The sequence below is a fragment of the Caretta caretta genome, chromosome 10, assembly GCF_965140235.1.
Source record: "Caretta caretta isolate rCarCar2 chromosome 10, rCarCar1.hap1, whole genome shotgun sequence".
Classification (NCBI taxonomy): domain Eukaryota; kingdom Metazoa; phylum Chordata; order Testudines; family Cheloniidae; genus Caretta; species Caretta caretta.
The window spans coordinates 55,053,058-55,078,423 of record NC_134215.1 but is presented as its reverse complement, the minus strand read 5'-3'; the positions used below and the strand labels follow the sequence as shown (position 1 = coordinate 55,078,423).

General features: G+C 39.7%; 1 protein-coding gene and 1 long non-coding RNA gene across 2 annotated transcripts in view; one reads left to right on the top strand and one right to left on the bottom strand.

The window, feature by feature from the left end:
* The window catches only part of LOC142073378 (uncharacterized), a 114,827-nt gene extending 90,634 nt beyond the window's left edge, over positions 1-24,193 (top strand). Inside the window, exons 4-6 of the long non-coding RNA XR_012670226.1 lie at positions 12,166-12,290; positions 14,677-14,796; positions 23,384-24,193. This is a non-coding gene — a long non-coding RNA (uncharacterized LOC142073378). The remainder of the gene's footprint in view (positions 1-12,165; positions 12,291-14,676; positions 14,797-23,383) is intronic.
* Positions 1-25,366, bottom strand: part of TRPM1 (transient receptor potential cation channel subfamily M member 1) — a 168,206-nt gene that overhangs the window by 78,125 nt on the left and 64,715 nt on the right. The gene's annotated exons all lie outside the window — the stretch shown is intronic.

Genomic DNA, 25,366 nt, shown 5'->3' with positions numbered 1-25,366 from the left:
TGGTTGATAAGCGATGCTGTGCACGTGACTTCTCCACACAGAATACTGAAAAGACAACCTGACAATCATCAAAATAACTGGATTGTACACCGCCAATGCAGGTTGTTATTTCACCCTATTCTTTTTACTCTGCAAAGACAGCCAATTTTTCATTGCTACTTGATCTTCTTCATGGAGAAGTATTAAAGTTAGTTACAATTTGGAGCAACAACCTGAAGTCTAAGGCTCTCTGTTCTGCATTTATGTTTGGAAGGAAAGCTTTTGCAGTTAAGTTTCTCAAGTGAGCTCTAGAGTATATTTGAATTCCCAGCTGTGCATTCATTGTATTATAGGTTTCAGAGTGGTAGCCGTGTTAGTCTGTATGCATTGTATTATCATTATTTTTAATAAAGTCTGTTATCTGCCACTGCACTTAAAAAAGCATTGCACACCCACACCTCAAATGCACCACATACAACTAATACATGACACACTTATTTTTCAGTGCTAATGAGAGGAATGGGAAAGCAGGCATTATAGATCAGTGGAATAAAAACTCACAAAGCACGTTCAGTCAGCCTTTGAAGTTTCACTGCCCTTGTCTGTTTAATCTTCTTACTCAGAGCTTGATTATCCAGTGCAAATACTTAAGCAGACACATCCACTGTCAGAAAATAGGCACCTTATCCACTTACTTGATATGGATTTTGCACAATTCTGAAAAGCTGCTACGATCACTCTGGATGGGAATTTATTTGGTTTCTTGAGAAAAATATAAGCATGCATACTGTCCCTAGTGAGTTTGGAAAAACTAAGTACTTTTTAACAGCCTCTGAACAGAAGAATTTTGAAAGGATTATGACAGATTAACTACAGTTTTCAGGCCAAGTGCCAGTAGGTGTATTTATGCTGAGAGACAAATAGGTATTGCCAGCAAGATCATGCCACTAAAGCTCTCTGCAGGTTTTCTATTGATCTGTAGGAAACACAAAAGTGCTAGACCTAAACTCATTGAGTGTACTGAAGTTCAAAACTGCTTATTATTACAAACACAAAATGCTCTAATCAAAACCGAATCTTGGAAAGACGCATTTCAAATGCTAGTGGCATATTTATTCTCCTTTGTGAAAACTGACAAAGGTCTCTTCAATTAAGGTAAAACAAAACAAAACAAAACAAAACCTTTGCTAATTCTTGGCTTCCAGCCTTGAATCTACTGCTCTGTCTGGAAAGAACTTTAATTAATATTCGGCTTTACTCTCCCACCACAGGGTTTTGAGTAGTTCCCACTGCCACCAATGAGAGGTGCTTGTATCCTGCAGTGAGAATGGAGACCACTGTTGCTTAGTATGTTGACCATGCAGGTTATAAGACTTAGGCTTTCAAAATATGCTCCATAGTTAAAAATCCGAGCAATAATTAATGTTAGAAAAGACAACTGTCCTTTTTGCTGTGCACTGAGAGCCCACAAAGCAGCCTGCTGCTCATACTCAGAGAAAGGCATGTACAGGACCAGAGATGTGCAGCACTACTGAATGAGTAAACAAGTATTTTTCATGTTTGATACGTGGTCTGAGGGGGAAATCCCATTTCACTCCAGCTGGCTGGTAAAATGAAATAAAAATTATTTGGACTGTTTTGGAAAGTCTGATTAAACAATTACAGGGCTTGATCCTCAGTCCTTACTTGGGCAAAGCTTTCACTGAAGTTTGGTGTAAAGACAGCAAGCAGCTGTGGTACCAGAGTTGTGTATGCATTAGCGGAACCTGCAGAGAAAGAGATGTAAGAATCAAGCTACCCATCTGGAAATTTCATACTGCACCTCTTCCCCCCTACTCTCTATTTCGTCGTCAGGTGCTGTGAATTTTCAGTTACTGTATATTTGCATTGAGCAATGGTGACATTTAGTGACCAGCTGTATTAATCATAGTTGAATGGTCATTATAGATAGTGTGAGTTTCCTTGGGCCATGCCTCTCTTGGTTTCAGTGCAGATCCTCAGCTAATGTAAACTGTTACAGCTCCATAAAGGAGCTATGACAAGTGAGGATGGAATCTTCAGAGATTTTAGCTGCTATAATCTAAGTCTCAGCTAAGTATGTGGAAATTGTGGTGTGGCAGATTTTCATGGGGACAGCAAAAGGCACATCCCTGACACACAGACCACCCTCTATCAAATTTAAGTCCCCATTGCAAAGCATGGGGGCACTAGTGTGTTTCAAAGACAAGGTTGCCAGAATTTTTTTGAAATGGGGTAAACGATATTTTCCCTTAGCCTTGTTCTCAGAAAGACTGAACAGGATTGGCTGAAATAAAAAATAAAATAATAATAAAAAATATCAGCCCGAGGCAGACAGCATGGAAAAATTTAGCCTGACTGGTTCAAGTTTGGCAAAATTAAATAACCTAAAAACAGAGTCTTATAATGGGAAGTGTTGAGCAACCTTCATAACAGGCAGAGCAACCAGCCCCACCTATAATAGTGTTGTCACAAAGTGTCCAGTTCTGCAAGGTGGAATCAATGGGAATATAGGGAGTGTGGCCCTTGCAGGATGCGACTCCATAGGGTACAGCAGTAATTTATATTCTGCTGTAAAATCATTAAGTCTCAATTGGGACTAGAAGATGACCACATTAGCTGAAGCTGGAGAGGCTTAGCAAAGGGTTCTATATCATATTAATTAGCAGCCTTTCCTCTAGTAACACACAGTGTCTTTGCTACACACACATTCTGTAACAGGAGGTAAAACTGTCCCAAATGTATATATGATTATTTTCAAAAATGTGTGTTTAATACAGGCTCATATTGAATGGAATATTTAGAGGCTAGATTAGCTGGATAGCAGGTATTAAATGGAAAAATCTATCTTATGCCCCTCCCCAAAATATTGTCCCTTAAATGACAATAAATTATTGATATGTATGAGGTCTCAACTCAGCAAGATATTTAAGTATGTGTGTAACTTTAATAGGATTTCATATACTTAACATTTTGCATATGCTTACATTTCTTGCTGAATTAGGGCCTGAAAACTAAATCAATGGCAGTTATTTACACACACAGTCATAAAAACCAAAGTGACCTCAACTACACAGACACAAAACTGATTTGCAGTGGAGTTTTACCTCCAGTATCAAGGCAGAATTGGGCCCTGCAAAATCAACATCAGAAATATTTGGAATAATCTCCATTAAAAGTCACATTCTAAAAAGGAGATGAAGTTACAGGTCCCAGAAAAAACAGCTACTTGACTTCTGATGAGACAATCAGGAAATACAGATTTGCATTCGGGATCTGATAGTTAATATTCTTTGAGACCTTATTATTATTAATTATTAAGAAGATAGCTGGTATAGCTACTTCCAGCTTTTCATGTTCTCTGTATGTATATATCTATCTATCTATCTTCTTACTATATGTTCCATTCTATGTATCCAATGAAGTGAGCTGTAGCCCACGAAAACTTATGCTCAAATAAATTTGTTAGTCTCTAAGGCGCCACAAGTACCCCTGTTCTTTTTATTATTTCAGATTTCCTTTTTTAAAGGGCATTTTAATCTGTCTTTCTGTGCTACAAAGAAGTGGCTACATTTCCTGAAAGGATGACCTTTCTGGCAGTTTATTATTTTATGCTGACCCACTACATTATAAATTACTTTAAACATGCAACTTTATAAGTCAGGTCTTCAGCTTGTGTAAACTGGCATAGCTCCACTGACAACAATGAAGCTACTCAATTTTCCACTGACGCTTATGGAGCTACGCCAGTTTATACCAGTGAGGATTTGGCCCTATATCTTTTTATATATATATATAATTTTTTTACAGTTGGTCAAGAATTCATACAAAAGATACACCGCTGGTATCAACAAACTGAAATTATTCTGATAGGAATAATATATGCTCCTACGATAGCCTTGTTGAAGTGAATGAATTAATCACATTCTTTCATTTATGTGAAAAGGTATTTTAAAAGAGGACACTATGAACAACGGTGTGTTAGAAAGTAAATCTACCACAGCAAGGGTTTGATGAATTGGAAAAGGTGCTGCTATATCCTAAATCTGAAGTATTATCTTAGCTTGTAACAACTAAAAAAAATGGCAAGAGGTAAATGCAGGACATACTCGTGCATGTACTTCAGAACTAGAAGATACTCATTCTATTTTAATTACCTTTTAATTTTCATACTTTAACACTAAAACACTGGTGCAAGATTTCATGATACATGTTGCTGTACCTCTGTGATTAGAATAGGATGCTTTATTCAACAGGGAACAACAGGCCCAATCCTACACATCCTTATGAACATGGAAGTAGCCTCATTAACTTCAATTGACTATTTGTGAGAGTAAGGATTATTCATATAAGTGTTTGCAAGACTGGGCCCTAAATCACAGATCTAATTAGTACTAGTGGGAGTTGCATAGTGCCTTGAACATGCATTCCTCCTAAGCTATCCTCACTTTGCTATGATCGCAGGATGCACAAACACCAACAATACATGGATGATGACGAGTGGCGAAATTCAATATTTGAATTATTCATTCTTTCAAAGGATTTATAATTACATTTTAAAATGGGGTGGGCTGGAAGAGGAAGGAATACTGGTATATGAATTAATGCTAGGCAGGCTGTAAAATACGAACCCATTTAATAACTGCATAGTAAAATTCCTATTTATAATTAAAATGTATAAAATGTTTAAAAAAACACTTTTTGAGAAGGAGGACTCTTAAAATACAATAACCTTTAATCTCAAGTGACTGTATGACACACAAATTGATGTTTCTTCTGGAAACAAGTTGCACAAACATACATTTCAACCCGCACCTCCTAGTATGTTTACATTCAGGCTATATACTATTTACCCAATTTGGTCCCTTAAGAAATTAACTTTAATTTGCAGCCCATGCTGTACTTTTTTCCTGGGAGCAAGAATCTGCAGGCAAAAGTCTGCTAAATAGTTCTGGTAGTAAAGAATTTGCTACTTGCTGTGGCTAATTTTACACTCAGTAAAGCAATTACTTTACACACACTGGTTGGTACGTAAGCTATAATTGAATATGTCATGGCAGAGTTGGCCGCACTTTGTGCCCTGCTGCCTTCTGTTATTTTGAAAACACAAAGAATTTCCAAATAGTTTAACCCTTAGGCTGCTGTGGTAGCACAGCAACACTCCCCGCATTATTTTAGTAGCCATAATGGAAACACTGGAACTCAATGGTTAAAACTCCATTCTGGAGAGACTAAAAATAAATAACTAAAATAAAAACACTATTATATAAGAAACAATTTTTTGGAAATGCCAACACTATTTGAGAACTTTCTAAAAATTTGAATATTCCAGGATCGAAATCGTCCCAGAAAGTGAAAGCAATAGACAATTTCAAAATTGGTTTTTAAAAAATGTTTGAATAAAGGCAATTTTCAGCATATGCGCTCGACCCTCTATCAGTCCTTACAGAAGTAAAAATTCCACAGCAGTCAATGGAGGTTGATGTCAATAGGAGTTTTGCTTGAGTAAGGAATGACTATGCACAGCAGGCTGGGCCCATTGTGACTAGAATATAGCATGTTCTGGTATGTTAAGGCACACTTTTGTATAGCGTCCAATGAGATGGATATTTTCTGAAGGCAGGAAAAAATATAGCCCTTAACTTCAACAAAAGATAATACAAACTGGTTATAAATAAATGAAACACTTTACTAGTAATGATGCTGACATGTTGTAAGCATTTACTACTGCATCTGTCTAAAAATGACAACTTACCAACATATTCTGCACTAAAAAATTAATTGAAGACACGTATAAATTAAAATAATTACCAGGCAAACTTGATACACAGTGGGGTACATTAATCTTCACTGTCCTCTCAGGAAAGCCCCTTTGATAAAGTCAGGTGTGCTGATACGCATGGCTCTGCCTATGGCCCCGTGGGAGAATACAAGAAAAAGATAATTGCACTGATGGTTGATATTACCTTTTCTGTGGAGCTCCTCCTTGGGCACCTGGGACCCACCATGGTAGGTTTCAGTAGCATGGCTGCATTGGAGTCATGCTGCCAGAGAGCTGACAGATAACAAAAGCTGAACCTGGCCTACCATGGATCCACCAGTTTTGCAAGTTTTGCGGTTGAGCTCCATGGCCATTTCTGGATGTTGTGAGGGAGGATCTCAGTGAGTTGATCCTCATTGAGACTTCTGACCCTCAGAGCCTCCTCCTATGTATTTTATCATGAGAAGGCACCACCTGCTCCATGAGATACAGAAACACCATAACTAGAAAGGATACTGGTGACGTAAATGTTCTTCATCTTTTTGTCAGGGAGAACAGATAGCAATGCAGGCCTGAATCAGAATCATGTTTTGTACTCTTATCAGACTTCCATAATACTCAAGTATCATCAGAATCTGATAAATCCCAGTTAAAGAGAAGAAAGTCTGGTTATCAGAGGGTGAGTATTGAAACAAACACTGAGTTCCAAAACTGAAAGACTACTAATTGATTTTCACTCAGTTTGGGAAAAAAAGAAAACCACCAGCCAAACTAGCATTCCTTTTGTATTTGTCGCAAATATAATGCCAGCTTAGCATTCACACACTTAGGTGGGGAAAAATTTGTTTTATATACTTGTCTATCAGCTACAGAATTTCTCCTTATTATTGTCCAACAGACATTACTTGCTTATTCTGAAACATAGTTTAAAGACAGATTTCCAACTATTTACAAAATTAATTTTGAAAGTTGCCCTGTTCTCCCTTTTCCTTCTTGCAATTCCTATTTCAAGTTACACTTCCTTCACAATAAACAATGAAAAGCTTAGGAAGTAGCCTAATTGTATCACTGTAATTGCACCTTAATTGTAGCATCCAACTTAGCATAATTATTTATGGATCTTTTTAACCTTAATCACAATTATATTTGATCACATTAAAAAAGAACGCAAAATAGAAGATGGTCAAAAATACACAGAAAAGTAGTTTTAAAACAAGTCAAACGTCCTACCTGCTTGTTGCTGGAAAGTTTTGTTTCCGATTTTGGAAATATGATTTACGTGTAATAGAAATAAGTTAAATTTAACTGAGTTTCTGTTCCACCTTTCCTTTTATTGTTAGATTTCTCTCATCTTTCTGCTAGGACTTCCAGCCTCTCTGAAGTCCCTTAGTATCCCCAATGAGATGGGTTTCCACCACTTTAAGAAGAGAATCTCATATGATAACCATGTGAGCAACTTCTTTGTTCAAACCAATCTCATGACTCCTTTGAAGGTAATCCTTTAGAAGTCTCATGACCCATCTCTCTGCCCACAGGGTATTTTCATCTCTTGGTGGAACAAGGCACAACAAATCTACTTTGATAGTGCCCAAATCTCCAATTTGTTAAACCTTCTTTTCTCTCTCAAACAGTGGCTTTACTCACTATAAGAATGCCGGCACTGCAGAAAGGCTAAATGCAGAGCTGAAACTTTTAATTTGAAGTGTCCCCTCCCTTCTGCTAAAATTTCAACTTTATTTGCATAATTGAGACAATTGGACATAATAGCCCTTTCAGGGGTCCTCATTAGACGTACAGCTCTACATTCTTTGAAAATGGGGGGAAAAAGAGGTCATACAGCATTAATTATATCTAATCCTTTTTAGAACAATTTGAAGTTAGGCAAGATGTCTGTATTGAAATAGCCAAAGTAGTAAATAAGCCATCCATTATGGAACTTTATACTTTACATATCACACACATTTTCATCCCCCGTTGCTGCTGCCACTTGAATTAATTCATTTACAATGAAAGTTTCTTCTGTATCTTCCATTACTTGTACATTATTAATGGCAGATGACACAATCTGTGGTTAGCATTTCTTTTTGCTGCTCTAACTTCCTGTGAAATGATAGATCTTACTTGTTCTTTAAGCTACCAACATAGTGAATGACAATAAATACAGGCCACATCTCTGACACACTTAAATATGATCTAATTCACCTCCTTTCTTGCACTGTATCGTAAAAACAGGCAGCCTGTTAGACTCTAGCTTTATTTCAAGGTTCCTTTATCCAGGCACTCAATCCCATCCTCAACATTCTAAGACCACATCAGTTTTGGATTGGCAAAGAAACGTTTTCACAGACAAACTTTCAATGCATCCCCTTCCCTGAAGGCCAGTAAATCCACTTAGGGCTAGACCATGCACTTCTTACTCAGGCAAAACTTCCACTGATTTCACAGTGATAGACTTCAATGTCAGTTTTAGCTGAATGAGAAGGAAGGATTAGACCACCATCTGAGAAATGAGGATGCCAAAGCAATTTTGGACTCAATTTTTGTCTGTCACTTTCTACTAAATCTACCCCCATTTCAAAACAGTTACAAACTGAGAGCACATGTTATAAATACCCATGTAGGTTCAGAGAGAACCCTCCCTTTGCCCACTTACTCAGGGGCATTTCTCATTAAGGGCCTGATCCCAAGTCAATTAAAGTTAATTGTAGACTTTTCATAGATTGAAATTCAGTAGACATTGGATCAGATTCTTAGAGCATATATTGCAACTGTACTCAAAAGCAGTATCAGCTTCTACTTTGTTTCTGGGTGCAGTTCAAGTCACTGGTTCTGAGTTTTGAAGTCACATATTGTTTAAGTCCTGGTTGTATTAGAAACCACCTTGCTCCTTGTATCCAAACAAGAAAGACAAATTGCTGAAGAGCTCTTGATGATGGCTCTTAAAAGGTATGCGTCTGGAAGTTGGAGCTATATGGTGAAATCCTGGTCCCATTGAAGTCAGTGGGAGTTTTGCCATTGACTTCAGTGAGGACACAATTTCACCCATGGTGCCCTTGATGCAGAGTGCTTAGCTCTGGAACTCATTTTTTTTCGGAGAAGTTGACCTTTTGGGCCAACTATGGGTAAATTTTCAAAACTGGCTAGTTATTTAGCCAGGTTTTTGACTGACAGAGTAGGGTAAGTGGGATTATGTTCCTTTTCTGGGGGTTTGTTGAATTCTATTTAGCTGACACTTGTCTATTTTATTGGTGGCTTTACCAGTTATGTCCATGTATCCCTCCTTCCCATGGCACATTTCCTAAATCAACGAACAACAAGAGAAACCTGGACTTACAGCTGCCCCATGTGAAGCCACTGGAAGTTCTGTGCACAGAGTAGAAGCAAAACCAGGCTCAGAGGAAAGAAAATATTTTCCTAAATTAAGTTGTGATTTTTACTGATACCTTTTTTAATGTGAATTTTACAGTGACTTTTTTAATCGACAGAGTTGACAGCCCTGCCAGGGGACCTTGCCCTAGACAGCATAAGAGCACTTACGCTCCATTTTAAGTAACTAGACTGATGAAAGGCAAACAAGCAGTTTCAATCTTCAATGAAAGGACAAGCACAAGGAAAACTGTCCCTGTTTAATCATATTTAATTAAATGCAGTGCTGATTTCAGACAGCTTCTGCACACAGTAATGAGAATGTCTCTACCATTTGCTGCCTCAGATTATCTAGAATAAAAGCTAATCTTATGAAAAATGTCCATGGATTTTAAAAGAAACATAAATGTTATCAATATCTAGAAGAATCATAATTTGGGTATTATGAATTATGAGAAAGCCTTTAAGGTTTCAGATAAACACCACCACCCCCTCATGAGCACCTTCCTATGGGGGTTCAGAAAATACAGTATCGGATTATATCTCTCAAGTAGAATTTTACTAAAATGGGGGAGGGAGAGGTTAATTCATAGGATATGCCATACTGGACCAAGCTACTGGTCCATCTACTCTAGAGTCTTGTGTACTTGATACTTCACAGGAATGAAAAAAACCCATAATGCATTAAACAAATTGTGCAGTGTAGAATTGTATTTGGTGGCAAAAATCCTGCCTGGCCCCTGCATGTTATCTGTTTACACTCTGAAGCATGAGATATACTAGATGTACACATACACATGCAGAGTAAAGGGAAGACATATTTGATTTAAGATATCTAGAATCACTGTAGACATAACAGAGACTAGAAATAAACATCTACTGGGCCTCCTGATGGAAACAGTCAGTCTAGCTATTAATCTATTGACCCAATCTAAGGTGATAACAGAAACCCATTAGTCTAGATTATGCAAATTAGAACGGAATCAGTGACATCAGAAATCAAATATAAAATAGTCTAGGCTGAATTATCAATGAAGACTATTTCACCAAAGGGGGAAAATCATTTTCTACATCCTTGTCATAACAACTGTTAAAAGTTAATTGATTTATCTTAAGTCATACATGACTAGCTATTCAATTTAAAACAAAACAAAACAAAAAAATCCAATCTCCAATTACTCACGGTCTGTGGATAAAATGGCAATGCACAGTATTGTAGCTCAGTGGCAGATACCTGATGGTTGATAAACGAGTAGTTCTAAACACCAGTGTTGTCACATGCATTGTTGTTGCAGCCATGTTAGTCCCAAATATTAGAAAAACAAGTTTGTTTCTCTCACAGAAGTTGGTCCAATAAAAGATATTACCTCACCTACCTGGTCCCTCTAATGTTGGGACTTCACAATTCCCCATGTAAAATTACAGGAGATGCCTTGGGAATATTTTGGTGGATAAGATGGTGGTCCCTTTCAATTATGTATGTATGAAAAAACAAAATAAACCATGGAATGTACCATGCATGTTACTATAATAGTTAGAACAAATTGACAAAAAATATGTGCTTCCATAGTAAAGCCTAAACACCTTATTGTTTGATTTACCTGTCCCATAAGGTACTACATGGAAACAGGAAGAAGCCACTGGCGTTGACTTTCTAATGTATGATTCTGTCAACTTCATTCAAAGTGCACATTCAGACGTCAAATGGATAACACACATGCATGAAAAAAATGTCATTCTCAGAGAAAATGCAGCTATATGAAGTGAGCTGTAGCTCACGAAAGCTTATGCGCTAATAAATTGGTTAGTCTCTAAGGTGCCACTAGTACTCCTTTTCTTTTTGCGAATACAGACTAACACGGCTGCTACTCTGAAACCTGTCATAAAAGACAATGTTTATGGATGCCTGCACTCATACTATGGAAAGACTTGTGGATCTTGGAGTTTGTTTTGTGAAATAGCTTGCTATAAATGCATTGTGTACTAAAAGGATAAAGATATGCATCTCTCCACTATCACAGAGGGGCTCCCCAAATTCTCTCCCTTAGTCTGTGATACTTCTTGTGTACCAGGGATGGAGGTGCTTGTAGGGAACAGGAACGAGAGATTGTGGAAATCAATTAATTTGTTTTCCCATTTAAACAAAATGCTCTCGCGCAAAGAGGGAAGCAACAGCCCTCACCAAAGACAGTTATACTACTAACGCCCTTCACTGCCAACATGTTATTTATTCCGGACTTCACTGATAACATAACCTCTCCCTTTAGAATCTGTTATCTTAGAAGATAAGGACATACCTGATCTGCTATTTGTATTACAACTAATCCATGCTCTGGTTTAAATGGTTGTGAAAATTTTATATCAATTTTGAATTACAGAATCTGAAACTTTAAAAAAAAGACTTACAAATGTATACTAATAGGACATTGTGTATTTATAAAAGAACAATATAAAACCCAATAATTCAATCAACCAATTTTACCTAAGGCCAATGGCAGAATAGTTTCCATTTTTTGACTGGCATGCTTGAGGAGGCCTGAATCCTGCACAGAGCTTGGTTAAGAAGTTACCATTAAGGATAAAATATATTATATACTTCTAAGGATCTGACATATATAGTGTTACAGCACCCAATGTGCCCATATAATTGAAAGAAATATACTGATGTGAATATTCAGCAGACTATGCACAATCAATTACATTCCTTCCAGAGACTCAGGGAAATACTTTCCCAGCAGAAGTAGTTTGATGTATCTATGAAGAGAACAAACTTTTCTCTGTTTACTCCTCTGGTATTCCCTTGACCTAGAAAGTGGAACAGCAGATCCTTTCAGTATTATATAATGGACCCAGACATTATGGGGCTACTTCACATCTTAATGGTGGCTTGCTTAGACATACCTCAAAAATAAAATGCATGAGTAAATGTGGGAAATTCTCAATTATATATAGATCTGAACTCCTTCCCATGCAAATTAGGGGGCAAGAGGAGGCTGAGATCTAGATCTGGATCTGAATTTTGCAACTATTTTTCTCTGTAGGTTCTATATGGTATCCATCAGCATGCCAGAGCCCCTGGTGCCTCTCTTGTCTTCAAAGGGCTGAACAGAAAACCCCAGAACTTTGCAGCATTTGAAATATGAACCCAGAACCAAAAATTACGCAAGTATGCACATGTTAATGAAGATGGAATAACAGAATCATAGAAATGTAGGGCTGGACCTCAAGAGGTCATCTAATCCAGCCTCCTGCACTGAGGCAGAGGGGATGGACATTATAGAATGCAACTTTATAGCAGAACTAGTTATTATAAGAGGTGATATTAGACAACAGAAAAAAATTATAAGGAACCACAATTAATATTATGTGAGAACAAATTTACTCTGAAAAAGCATATGTACAACTGCACAGCAGAAGGAACTGAACAAGACAAAAATGTAAGCTGGCTAGGGAATAGACAGTAACCTCTCTTAAAAAGAGACCATTCATTAGCAGATCAAATACCTGTTCTTTAAAAAAAAAGAGCTTTGCAGAAGTGTGATATTAATATTAAAGAAACAATGAGCAGAAATTAAGAACTCTGTAGGGATTGTGACCTAGTTAATTAAGAAGAAAAATTTTAAAATAGTACAGATAAAAGCCACACAAACCAGGAGCCTGAGCTTCTGTGTACGGATGGAACCAGGCATTAGTTAAAAGTGAGGACATGTTATTTTGGACAAACTGTAAACCAAGGGAGTTCTGTAGTTTTTGATAGCCAAACTAAATTCTGAACCAAGAACTAGAATTTCACAGAACGTAATAATATTAAAGTAGTGAAACTTGTGATGAGCATTCATGCAGATATCATGTAGAGGGACATCAGAACAGATGACAAATGACACATGATAGTTAGCAATCTGCCTGTGAGGGAAAACAAACTAGCTCAGATATGGATGGAGATGAAAGCTAAATTGCTTATGGCAGACTTGTTCACATGAAATAGGAATGGAGTATTTATTCAGGCTATCCTATTAATCAGTTATATTTTGCAACAATAGAATTCCTGAACACCCACAGCAATGCTTTGATAGGCCACACAGAATCCATCATAGGAAGCAACAGTATATCTGAAAAGATAAAACTAAGCTCTGGGCTACAGTTTTATAAAATGGAATTCTAAAAATGTGCACATCCCAGCAAATTCAGGTGTAGCGTGGAAATCACCATGACATCATCCAGAAATCCACAACATGGACTGGCTAGAAAGACAGGAAAGATTGTTAAAAATATCACGATGGATGGAAGAAGCTGAGAGAGGATCCATTTCACAGTACTTTGGAACTGTAAACTACTAACCAGTATGAATGCCAGTGAATGGGTGATTTAAATCCAAACTCTCTCAGGGGATGGGTAAATTCCATTTCTCTACAGAGTCAGTGGTTTGTTCTTGTACCAAGTAACTTGTTATTATCCGAGAGCTACTGAGTTATCTATGTGCAATGAGTTGGTAGTCTTAGTTCAGAACCTAGGGTGACATCTTGGCCCCATTGAAGTCAATGGCAAAACTCCCATTGACTTCAGTGGGGCCACGCTTTTACCCTTAGTAAACCTCATAAAAACTTACTATAGAAAGTGGCCCTAATTGTGTGGTCCTAAGCAGAAAGGCCAAGGACTAGGCATGGAGCTGGATTCACCGCAGAGGAACTCCTCATACTGCAGGGCTGAGGTATATTGGCAAATTTGGTTTAGGAAAGGTGGAACCACTATGTAGCCTGGTATGTTGTGTGGAAAGGTTCAGGACTGCAGACCTGCAGTCTCCATGGCTGTCAATCTAGCACACTTCACAAATCCTGAACTCTCATAGAAAGAAAAAAGAAAAAATGTTTGAAAGCAAAGTAAACAGAAATTCCATTAATACTAAATAAAAGCTACTGAAGGGTCCTCCTTTCTGAATGGCTAGCTAACATTAGAACAAACTCAAGCCTTAAAGAATGACCAAGTAACAGTATAACCATGAACATGGGGGTTGGAGAATGGTTTAGTTCCTATTTTGATTCATATAAAGCAAACTGCAGTTTCTGAATAAAAATAAACAATCTCTATATAAAACTGGGTTTGCATCCACAATGGAATCCACCTAGCTCTAAGGACAAGGCTCTTATCCACAGCACATTTATTATGATCTTCAACAGCACCTGATGACAACTGTACAATGCATTAGCAATAAACCACATCCTGTCGTTTTAACATTCTTTGCTGCATAGGATTTTCTGCCCTGCAGGGTGTGTTCTATTGAACAACACTGAGTTCCTGTAAAAAAATAACACTCCTCCTTCCTGCAAGGAAAGAGAGCTTTTGAGTGGACAGGTCTGTAAAATAGATTTGATGGTTACTTTTGCCATTAGAACATTGTAACTGCAATGCTTGTCTGAAACTAGAGTAATGGCTCTGTTTATAGTCCACACCTACCTCTGGGTAGGATTATTACCCTGAACTAATTTACAATCTTCTTTGGGATGACACATGAAACCATCAGCTGTTTAAACTTTTGATGAATATTTCTAATGCAGAACGAAGAATGTGACACTGCTCCTTGGTCTACTTGGCTCTACCATAAGAAAGGCTGTCCCGTCCAATGAGAGCGGCAAGGTGAATGAAATAACTTGTTTTCAGAGAGATTTCTTCCACAGGTAAATGATTTTGCAGTTCAGTCAGATGCCTTACAGAGTTACTGCTCCCTCATGGAATTCTTTTTTTTTTTTTTTTTTGAAACCTTGACGAGCAACAATGAGGATTATGTATCATACGTTCTGTATCTCTCTCCCTCCCACCTTTTCCCTCTCTTCCCTATTTTTTTTCAGTTTTTTACTGAAGGCAATTGCATGAAAACAAACCTTTAGACTAATGGAAACAAACAGAAATTCAAGATGAGATGTAATAATTGGAAAAAAGCACTAGCCATCACGGGCAGCAAATTAGAATATTGTACCTCCCATTAGAATGCAAGTATATGAATCCTAATCAAACCTGGATTGCAAGCAGTTAGTTCAGCCTCTCTTTAATACAAATGAATATTTACCTAGTCCCTGGTCCTGTGAACACTTATTCAGATGCTTAACTTTACACGCGTGAATAGTCCCATTGACTTCCATGAGCTTATGCATGGACATAAAGTTGTTCCAATGGAGTCAATGGGACAATGAATGAGAGTAAAACTAAACATGTGCATAAGTGTTTGCAGGATCAGGGCCTTAATGAGTACTTCATCTCCCTTAAAATGTATCTTCTACACGTAAACCTAAGTAACAAAAATACTTCATACTTCTGTTGGGACTTTTATAGGAGTGTCTTGATGTATTTTCCAAATATGAATTAAGTTTCATAGTGCCTCTGTAAAGTAAATAATTCTTATACCCGTTTTACAAATGGACAAATTAACTATGTGAGGTTAACCTCATCCCAGGGCCAAACAGCGGAGTCAGGATGAGAACCAAAGAGCTCTCAACACCAGCCTCTAACTGGTGGAAAAAACTTGAATAGAAACTTGCTACCACAAATGCAGGTCTGCTGATGGGATAACACACTTGTGAGTTGTTAAAAGAAATAATTAGAATCAGCACAAATTGATAAAACAGTATGAGGTACTGCTGTTTTCAGCTTTGTTAAACTCATTATTTCCCCCCAATTAATACAGAAATGCAAACAAGCAGTAAATACTCTTGTTAGAAAGATTTGATCATTATTAATGGAAAAATCTCTAAATCGTATTTGGTTTCAGAAAGCTTTGTCTGCATAGTTGCAAGCTAGGAATTTTCTTCCCACTGTACTTAAGTTTTTAACTTTAATACAAATATGTTTTCCCCTCACAAATCAGTGTAGTAGTGTTTATGAACAACATACCAAACTCAGTTTTGGCACATGGCAAAACACTATACACTGAAGATATTTTAAATTTCCTATGTTCAGCTTAGCTTAACATTTTATAGAAGGAATGGTGGTTATGACTCCAACTAACATTTCATATTGAAAAAAATCCTCTAATCTCTACAGCTATCTGAATATCATTAAATAACAGTAATTTATACATATGCATAAGGGTTCTCCTGCCTGTCTCTTTCTGGTATTATTATAAAGTTTCCTCTGGCAGACTTGTGAATAGAACCCACCAATATCTCAAATATTGCAGACCTATGTCTTATCCACTCAATCATACTTCCTCTCAGAATGAAAGTGTTAAATTCAGGGGTTTCTCTATCCAGTACATAACAACTGATCTAACTACTACACCATACTTCCTTCCCAGATCCAGAAACAGACACAAGATTGCCAAAATTCTGCTACTGTCCAGCAAACAGTTGTGTAACCCTCTTGCAAAATGTTTTTCACACTTTCCTGGTCCACATATAGTCTAACAGTTATTCCTTTATATTGAGTACAAGAGGTCTGGGCTGGGGACCTGAAGGTCTAGAGTTCAAATATTGCTGACGACCCAGGAGAGGAGCACTTGTAGTGTCACATAAGGGAATTTGTTTTTCCAGAGTTTTTTTTTTTTAAATATAAGTTTATTTAATTTACACAGTGAAAAAATATCCTTAACAGGTTTTACAATTAAAAAAACCTTTATAATGAAAGCACAACACACACAAAAAAGTTGTCTATATTTCAGTCATGACGAGTTTGAAGGTGGAAAGGTCTTTGAGTATGCTTGCCAGCTTGCACTGAAGTGAAGCCAGTGATCTATGTGCACAGCAGACAGCACCCAGGAGTGTACTGCCCGTAGATAGGCACAGAACAAGAACCCGGGCTCTGTTTCACTAACCAGGATTCTGATGAATAAGATGATGGCAGCCTATTAAGTGGTCATGTGAGAAAAGATCTCCTCTAAGGCCACAATGTAGAGCTCTGTGAAGAGGAGCAGGCTGGCTTGCCAACAGATATAGAGCAGGAGCCTGTGCTCCAAGATCTCAACCCAGAGCACCCTGAAGAGGAACAGGCAGGCACAGAAGAGAAGCCCACACTTTGGGACCCCAACCCAGAGCACGGCAAAGAGGAATGCATCAGTTTGCACAGAGGTTGTTTTAAATTTAAATATATAAAAATAAAATATAAATGTATACAATAAAAACCTTCCCTCTCTGGAGTCCCATTGCACAAGAGGACATGGAATGTTCTGCTAACTGAGCCACTGGATAGGCACAAGCCTTTGGGGCCCTTTCTGTTTATCTAATATTATGACATCAGCACAGTGAGAAAACATCCCTAACAGGTTTTGTATTGAAATACTATCATAATATGTCTATTATGGCATAACACGCAACAAAACACAAGGGGCTCCACACAGGCAGTTGACACAAAGCATTTACTGCAGCAGAACTGAAACAGGCAGATAGCAGACAGCAATACGCTGACCATCTCACCTCTCCCAGCTCACGTATAGGATGAGGGGGTTGTGATTCTGAACACTTCTTTTTTGGTGAAGATTCCTAGTACCTGCTGAGTTTTACCTTATTTTATTTTTAAATAGCATTTGAGAACAACTGCAAGGTCTTGTATGTGACCCCTCTCGGTCTTTAGGAAATACAGTACAAAGCTCTAAATTCAGTACATTTATAGAGCATCAAGTCCTGCTGACTGAAAGGTTTATTTGAAGACACATCCTAAGCCACAGTAGTGTTCCAAAGTAGAAACTGTACAATTACTTTCACATTTCTGATTTGATAGCTGTGTGACATTGGAACACTCACAACTAGATTTACAGTCTGGCAAGGCACAGCACAGTGGTAATTCCCTTACCTGTTACAAATCTGAAAATTGAGACTGGCGCTTAGCTATTGCTGAGAATAATATAGAAACCGAGCTACTTTCCACACAGGGAATGGACATTATCTTGTAAAGCATCTCTATGTTTGTCAGAGATGATCTTTTAATACCAGAGTTGAAATAGCTAGGATAAAAAAATAAAATAAAACCTCCTGGTTGCAAAAACAGCAATTTGCAGATTTCTGACAGATTTTCACAGGCTGACTCACAATGCAGAGTTCTGAGGCTAGGAGAAATGGTGACAAGGAGCCACACAATGTCTTCAAATGGCAAAAACTATAGAATATTTTATCCCTCAGAAGTGGCATTTCATATAATAAAGAACAAGCATATGAAAGGGAGGATTGCCCTGGAAAGACAGTAAAAAGCAACCTTTATTCACTCACAAAAAGAGAAAACCACTGTTCTCTGCTTGTAAAGTGTCCACTGAACCGAAAAATTGGTTATTTGCACAGCTCTGTGTGTCTATGGCAGCACACCAAATGCAGTTATTTTCTTGTAGCACTCACTGTACAGTAATATTATGGATGACACCTCACATTCATCTGTACTTATCTTTTTTGGATGTCTCTGCTGTATTTGGTGCATTTGATCATCAATTACTCCTGTCCTGCCTCCAAGGAACCATGATATGAAGAGAAAAACTTAAATGACTCAATCCTTCCTATACTTCAAAGCCATCATCCCCCACCAAGGCTCAATCCTTTCCCCTCATATTATGAGACAACTTTGTAAAGGCATTGGGAGGGCTGGCGAAACAATGTGGGCTAAAGAGCCAGAAGCTCTATATCTCCTTTGTGTCAACTGTAAAGACCACCCATCCCTAGTTCTCTCCATGTCAAACCAAAATTAACGCCTGGATGAGGAGCAGCTGGCTAATGTAGAACCCAGGTGAGACTGAGGTGATTCTGACAGTAAGAGGAAGCACTGAGGAGAATTTGCCTCTTCTGCAACATCCCACACAATTTAGGGCATCTGACATCAGTTTAAGTTGGTCCTCTGTCTTGGGGTCCCTTTTGGACTCCTCAGTTCTACTGGCTGCCCAAACAGCCACGGTGGCAAACAATGCCCAATTCCTTCCACCACTAGCCAGAACACACTTGATCCAAGCATGTGTCATTTCTAGGCTTGATTACTGCAAATTTTGTGGTTTTCTTCCTAGATATAACACCTTGAATAAACACCAAATGCTACAAAATGTACCAGCCCATTTGCTTAGCTGGTGGACATATCTCATTACTGCTCCATTCAGTGCTCTGTCTCCCCATTGAATACAGACTCTAGCTCAAGGCCTCTGTCCTGATTTTCACAGCCATCCATAGAATTGGCCTTAGCCTCTCTTTCTGACCACAGGACCAGTAAAACTATTGACCAATGGGAGAAGACTTGTCAGTATAGGATACAGAACTTTCACAGGACATGAATCTAGGTTATGGAGTTCACCCCTTGATGAGATAAGAATGACCATGGATTTCACCATTTGTAGAACCAAATGCAAAATTTATTTCTTTGAACTAGGTCTTGTCTACGCACAGAAGCTGTAGAAACAGATTTAGTTAAATTGGTGCAACTTACATAGGCACTCTTAAAATCAAACGAAGAGTGCCTTTTACAGATTTAACTTAAGCCGATTCCTTACTGGATTAAGCTAAATTGATATACACGACCCAAACCAATTTAAGAGTGTTCACATAAGAGGGTTGCACATTCATTACACCAAAGTCTATATCAAATCAGTATGACTTTTGTGTAAACCAGGCCTCAGCTTCCCTTCAATAAGTTTTTTAGGTAGACACAAAGCATACCTGTTCATTCTCACACATAAATATACACAAAAAACCCCTAGAAACCAATCAAGATGTTTCTCCTAAGGCTGCTAAATAGCTAGAAAGAGATATTCTCATTTCTATGTTTAAGTACTTAGGGGCCACATAAGTATTCAGAGACAACAGATATTCAGCATGAAACAGATTAGTGTACTAATATAATTCTTATTTTGTAAGGATGAGAGACTTCTGTTTGCAGTGCATATTGGCAAATGGATAGCTTGCAATAAATTTAATTATTTTCAGCGGAGACCTCTTTGTAAATGATTAATTTAGATGTTTCTATTTAAAAAGATTTCAAAGAACAGACTTTCTAGTATATTCTGAGAGTGGTGATGTTGATGCACTTATTAGATGACCAAGTCTTTTAGGAGGAATACCGTAAAGAAATATCTAATATAAGCAAATTAAGCCAAAACCTCAAACAGCACTTACAGAGTTTTAGAAAAAGTTTTAAAGTTTAATATTAATTTGAAAGAAAATAAATTAATTTGAACTTTATCTGGATCATTTGGGATTAGAACTTTAAAAACAATGTAATGGCAAATTCATTTATTTGAGAAATACAGGCTGAGCTATCAGGATTGTTTGCCAGTCAAATCTAACAACAGCTAATTGCAGATCATAGGGAAACATTAGCAATGCCAATATATTAATTAGAAATAACCACACTCCCATCTACTAACCATAAAAGAGATTGTGGGCTTGGAACTGCAGTATGTTTTGCATTCAGTGTAGTTATTGATGTGGACACAGTGGCAAAATTAGAACAGACACATGCATGAAATTAAGCAGCAGGCCTCAACTTTTATTAAACTTTAACACAAAGTAGGGGCACTACTCACCCATCACCCATACTCTCCTATACCAGGCATTTAATGGTTCCAGTGAGGGGGTTACAGGGCTCCTTGCCATATAACCCATAACATGGGGTAAGGTCTCCTCAGCCTACACCCATGCCCCAGAATGCAGCTCTCTTGGAGCCCTAGCATCCTTCCCATTACAAGGGGGACAGAGTGCAGCAGAATGGGGACCTCAGCCCATGAAGGCCACAAGGCCCGACCTCGGCCCGTGAGCCCAAGGCCCATCACCAAACCCCAGGTCTTTTACCTCTGTGAACTGTTAATTTTTATTCTCTTAACTGCACTGGAAACTGGCCACAGTGGGCGCCAGTGACGAGCTTGGTTGCTACCTCCTCCCAACCACAGTGTCTGGTATCACAATTCCTGCCCAATCCATTCCATGACATCCTGCAGCCATGTGGCAGCGCCTCCATCTGAGGAACATATGTCATCATCTCCAAAAACTTCCAGCTGATTGTAACGGATGTCCCTCTGCTGTATCCCCGTGTCCAGGAATATCTGGGTGACCTCTCCATTCACTTTCTTCCTAGCCTTGTCAACACGTGCTAGGTCTGCAACTCCCCCCCAGACCTGCCTTGTGAGCATTTCCGACCAAACTAGTCTCATCTCATCCCATGATTGCCTGATTAAGCTAACTTCCCTCTGGATTCTGAGCCTTAAGTTAACTGCTGGAATGGAGCTGAAAGCAGCTCAACGAGGCCTCTGTGCTGGGCTAAATCCTGGGAGCTGGGGATTGCTGGCCACTAGCACTCCTCTCCCCCAGATAGCCAATGGGTGCCAGAGACTCCCAGAGGAGGAGTTATCTGTTGTTCTTTGGTGAGCATCTCCCTCCCTTGCTGTTGGGAGTGTTTCCCTTTTACTGCTGGCCCCATCAATTTCCCTCACCCATTGATGTGGCTCAGTAGCAATTTTCTGGGCACAGTCTGTATTCACATGACTATCTCAGTACTGAAGTGTACATGGAATCTCAAGTCACAAGGAGGTAATCACTGATCAGGCAATCTGGAAACAGAACTTCCTAACCCAAATGTACAGACATATTTGCACCAAAACAGTAGAGGTCAAAAAGTCATGCAAATAAAGAGCTATCTTTTCAAAGGCAGCCTGTCAAAATTGTTCTTATAATTTTTCATGGCCAAGTTTTGTACAAACAAATACTGGGATTTCCTCAGATCAACTACATTTGCACATACAAATCTGGCAACTGCATATGCAAATGATGATTTTTAGGAATGCAACGAATACTGAGTGCACAAAACCTGGCCAGAAATCACTGCAGGTACAGATTTAGAGGCTTGGTTAAAGGGTTCTTTGAAAACATGGCCCACAAGAAGAAAAATGAATATACTGAAGTATTCTCCGGCATGCACCATCATCCTGTGTGACAGTTCTGTGATTCAAAGGGAAAGGAACCTGGCCTGAACTCCCTTGCTGGGAAGGAGTCCTCAGCATGCGAAGAACCAGTATAGCTGACTCCTATTGCCTCCCTTCCTGCAGACATTTGTGCAAAGGATGTATCAGGGACATATTGGGAGCAGAAATAGGGTTGCCAGGTGTCTGGTTTTCGACTAGAACGTCCAGTCAAAAAGGGACCATGACGGCTCCATCAGCACCGCTGACCAGGCCATTAAAATTTTGGTTGGCAGGGCTGGCAGGCTCCCTACCTGGCTCTGCGTGGCTCCCAAAAACGGAGACTCGTCCCTCGGGTCATAGGTAGAGGTGGGGCCAGGGGGCTCCGTGTGCTGTCCCTGCCCTGTGTGATGGCTCCGCATTGGCCAGGAAACATAGCCAATCAGAGCTGTGGGGGCGGTGCCTGTGGGTGGAGGCAGCACGCACCATGCAGACCCACCTGGCTGCCCCTATGCCTAGGAGCCGAGGGACATGTTGCCGCTTCTGGGGAGTCCTCTGAAGTAAGTGCTGCCCAGAATCTGCTCCTCCAAGCCCCTCCCACACCCCAACCCCAACCCCCTACCCCAGCCCTGAGCCCCCTCCTGCACCCCAACTCCCTCCTGGAGCCTACACCCCCTCTCACACCTCAACCCCTTGCTCCAGTTTGGAACCCCTTCCCACACCCAAACTCCCTCCTGGAGCCCACACCCCATAACCCCTCCCGTACCCCAACCCCCTCTCGCATCCAAACTCCCTCCTGGATCCTGCATCCCCTCTCACATTCCAACCCCCTGCCGGAGCCCTGAGCCCTCTCTTGCACCCAAACTCCCTCCCAGAACCTGCATCCCGCACCCCAACCCCCTGCCCAGCCCAGTGAAAATGAGCAAGTGAGGGTAAGGAGAGCAAGCAACACAGGGAGGGGAGATGGAGTGAGTGGGGGTGGGGCCTCGGAGAAGGGATGGGGCAGAGGGCAGGACAAGTACGTTCAGTTTTCTGCGATTAGGAAGTTGGCAACCCTAAGCAGAGAAAGGCCAGAGCAGAGGTGTGCAGAGTGTAATGGCACGCTGGTGATACTCAGCTGAAGGTGTTCCCTTCGGGACCATTGCCAGTTACTGCAGTCTCCGGTCTGACCCAGTGTGTACTGGCCAAAGCTGGGGCTGAGATCAGAAAACCATAAGCAGAATCTGAGCACAGCAGAGTATCCGTCCCATTATTAAATCAGGTACTTCAATTAAAAAAGTAGAAGGAATTGAAAATAAGGCTTAGAATGTAAGTCTAGACTCTACCTTAACCATGGAGTTGCTACTGATGGCTCCATAGCATACATTACATGCACACAATAAAATGTAACCATCATCTCTGTGCCTTTTTCCATGTAGGCCCTTACAACCTCCCTGACATGGTTGATCCTCTGCCCTCTCTTCCTTCAAATTCCTCAGCGCCAAGGCCTATTAGCTTCCTGACGTCACTGTAAGAGAATGGAAAACACAAAAACCTGGAACACCAAGATACCTGCTGAACACCATTGCAAGCTGTTGATCCCAGCCTCTCATACTCCATTGCTCATCTGCCTGTTGGCTACTGATGAGACTGTAAGCTCCTTGGGGCAGAGACCTTGTATTTTTGTTTGTAAAGCTCTGAAGACACTTTAGATCATGTGTATACACACAGACACACAAATTAAAGCACGTGCACACGCACACACACAAAGCAATCCTTCCAATTATCCCCCTGCAACAACCAACTCTATGCTGCTTTCATGGGGTTTATTGAGTTCTATTGAATTACCTCCTTTCTTTAGAAGGCCTGCTCTGCAATACATACTGCACGTTCCAGTCAGTATATCAGGCATCCCAGTCTGTTGTTTTCGAATGATTACTTCTCATATTTTACCAAATCTATACACTACACACAGAATGCTCAAATCAGTCCCTAACCCACAATTATATTCACAGATCTATAATACTGATTACACTTTGGATCCTCCCCTAAATAAATTATTTGGACTACCTGCCTTCTCTCTTCTGATACCTCATCTCTTTTCAGGAACTGGTGAAAACCTCAGTCAAAGGCTTTCCTGTTTACTCTTGGCTTTCTTTTACAGCTCTTGGTTGCAATTTGTCTGGCCCTGGTGCTTGTCAGTTCTTAGTACTGTAGTTCTAATGAGCCTCAGATGTCGTGGTGGCCCCAGTGACTTCTTGCTTGTTAGTTGTTCTTTCATCTACTTTAAAATCCCTTAATGTTTCTCTGTTGCATTTGCAGCATCTTTTGCTTCCTCTGCCTTCTCAGTATGCTCCACCACTCACGTTCTTCCCTGGTGCAGCACAGGTTCTTTTTTCCTCGCTCATTTGCTCAATATCCAAATTAAATTACTGCATCAACTTTTTACTATTCTCCATATTTTCTAACAGACTAGAATGAAGACTCCTTTTGATGACAGGACTAGGACAGTAGCTCGCAGTGCTATTATCATCCCCCCCCCACATTCATTTTCCTTACCATCGCTTGACAACATCCCCCTACCCAACTTTGCTGCTGCTTCTAGCACTGAAAGAAACTGCTTGCATATGGGGGGAAATGCCCCTTTCTTCCCCAGAATCATAGAATATCAGGGTTGGAAGGGACCTCAGAGGTCATCTAGTCCAACCCCCTGCTCAAAGCAGGACCGATCCCAGACTAAATCATCCCAGCCAGGGCTTTGTCAAGCCTGACCTTAAAAACTTCTAAGGAAGGAGGCTCCACCACCTCCCTAGGTAACGCATTCCAGTGTTTCACCACCCTCCTAGTGAAAAAGCTTTTCCTAATAGCCAACCTAAATCTCCCCCACTGCAACTTGAGACCATTACTCCTTGTCCTGTCATCCGCTACCACTGAGAATAGTCTAGATCCATCCTCTTTGGAACCCCTTTCAGGTAGTTGAAAGCAGCTATCAAATCCCCCCTCATTCTTCTCTTCTGTAGACTGAACAATCCCTAAATGTGGCTGTGCACATTTTGAGAGCGGTGTGCCATGTGAGGACATGGGTGATGACATCCTCCCATTTCCTGAACTGGCACCTGTTCCCATATAACTGATGCTGTTAATTATTTTAAAGAATACAATACAATGACATACACCGCACTATGGGTTTACTTTTCCTCCCCAATCACTTCTCACCTGAATTGTACACACTCTGCCCTTGCACATTGCTTTCAGCCCTGCAGGTGCTGGCAACATGGCTATTCTAGCATCTTTTCTCATACAGATGAATATACCTTCTCCCACTTACACTGTATATGCTTCCCTGGTTGCTAATGCAGGTGTATTATTCAAATGTAGCATTGTATTCATATTTACTGCAGCAGCATCTGAAGAATATTCAA